At 41.4% G+C, this 2,074-nt stretch overlaps 1 long non-coding RNA gene across 1 annotated transcript; it reads left to right on the top strand.

The window, feature by feature from the left end:
• The first annotated feature begins 378 nt into the window (after positions 1-378).
• Positions 379-1,830, top strand: LOC119297961. The gene is made up of 3 exons (XR_005145776.1): positions 379-766; positions 851-1,054; positions 1,768-1,830. It is a non-coding gene; the product is annotated as an uncharacterized LOC119297961 (long non-coding RNA).
• The last annotated feature ends 244 nt before the right edge of the window (positions 1,831-2,074 follow it).

Consider the following 2,074-nt stretch of genomic DNA (forward strand, 5'->3'; position numbering starts at 1 on the left):
ATTTAACCGAATAGTAGGAATATTATCCCTATATTGCATTTTGAGTAATTTAATTATGTCAAGGCATCTGAATAAGTAGGTGCACACAAACTAAGTTAAGTGCGTAGTTTTTTTTTTCTAGACCCCAACTAATAAGTTTGTTGTGTGAAATTGTTATTTTATGTTTCCTTTAACTTTCCTACACGTAGTACATTATTATAGTAATCCTAATCTAATTAGCTCACGGGGCTTAAGCCACTCTTATTTCCTAAGCTAGCTACGCATACGAGCACAACGCTACGAGTTGGACCTACAATGCACGCAGCAACGGCCCAGGTCCTTTTCTCTTTTGTTTTTTTCTCTCCCTCCTTTTTCTTCAATCTCTTCATGACCCGGTCGTCCTCAACCTCTCGTCAGACTCAGGCAACGAGCCAGCGCCCGCACCCCACTCGCGCCCGACCCCTCCCCTCCTCTACCTCGCCCCAAATCCGCTCTGAACGGACCCCCACTCTGCTCTAACTTCTACTCTTCCGTTACCCGCACTAAACCGCGCCCTAATGGCCATTAGAACACCGGAAACAGCCGCCATGAAGACGCCATAATTCCGACGACGCCCTGCAACGTTCCGACCTCCCCTGCATCCTATAAAAGGCCCCCTCCCCTCACAACTCTCTCCTTGCCTGAACCCCTCTCCTTCGGGAGCTTATACCCCTACCCATCGTCGTGAATTGCTCACCGGAGTTGCGTGACGCTGGTGCTGTTCGTGGAAGGTTCCGGCGAGTCCGAGGTGAAGCAGACATTCTAACTCTTCCATCCTTCATATCTCGACCTTGGGCATCATCCTAACATGTTGATTCTTTGTTTTACTAAGCCGGAGTACGCATCTGGTCGGAGCTCCGCCCAACTCCGGCGACGCATCACGGTCACCAGAGGACGGTTCCAAGCGCGTTTTGGTGTTCAGCAAGTTTTCTTCGACTTCCTCTACTCCGTCCACCTCTCTTTCGTTGCCGAAGACATCCGCATCATCGAACGAGAGCACGCCAAGTTTGTTGTCCATCGCCGGCCAACTCCTCCGGTGAGGCCAGCCCTCTTTCTGTAAAAAAACGAAATAGTATTAGCCTATAGAATTCTGCCACGTGGCGACTCTTTTTCTTACCTCGCTTCTTTTCCAGAAATTTAGCCCAACTTAGAAAAACCACATCTTTTAAACTGCTTATCCAAATTTGACAAATAAGCTGAGGACCTCTACTTTATTATAAAAAATTGAAATCTCATTTTTACGCTAATTAAAATTTTGTTTTGATTTAAATGATAATTTGAGTATTTTTACTGAATCTTTTATTCTGTGAGTGATATGAAAAAGTTTTACATATGAAAATTGGTCCTTGGAATCATACCAATCTGCTAGAACTCATAGAATATTTTTTAGTAAGGTTTAGTTACTGTTTTAGCACAATACATAATTTTGACCTCCTTTGATTATCGTTTAGTAAACTCGTTAAACTAAAATTTGTTTCATTGTTAAAACCATTAGATTTATCCGTAGAAAACCTTTCTGGTTAGTTGTTGTCGTCATAAAAATTTAGAGTTATAGGATTATTAATTAGTTTATTAACATGAACTATAAACCATACATAGGAACCGATCAAAGTGCATAAACTCGAATCATATGGATATACTGGCTAGGGTTGTTTGGCATGAATTGTGTGTTGGATGGTTTTTCTTGATCACTTGTTATGTTAATGTTTGATATGTGGAGTGACTTACTTAAGTACTTTGTTGCGTTAGATTGCGACGAGTGCGAAGGCGAATTCTATGAGGAGGTAAAACCGTGTTGCTGCGAGTCAGAAGGCAAGTTGCAACCTTGACCATATTTATCCCGTGTTTAATTTTGCATTGACTTTCAAAGCAAGTAGTATGCATGTGTAGGGTTTTATATTGTTGTTTTTGGAAATATTTTGCTAGTAGTAAAGCCATAGGATCCAATGCTATTGGATTATACGCTTAGCCATTCTTGTAGTTGGGGGTGGACCAAATATTTTGAAAATTACAAACTTGTTCCCTTGGAACAATGATTTAGAAAATATTTTGAAAA

This window comes from Triticum dicoccoides, chromosome 5A, assembly GCF_002162155.2.
Source record: "Triticum dicoccoides isolate Atlit2015 ecotype Zavitan chromosome 5A, WEW_v2.0, whole genome shotgun sequence".
Taxonomy (NCBI): Eukaryota; Viridiplantae; Streptophyta; class Magnoliopsida; order Poales; family Poaceae; genus Triticum; species Triticum dicoccoides.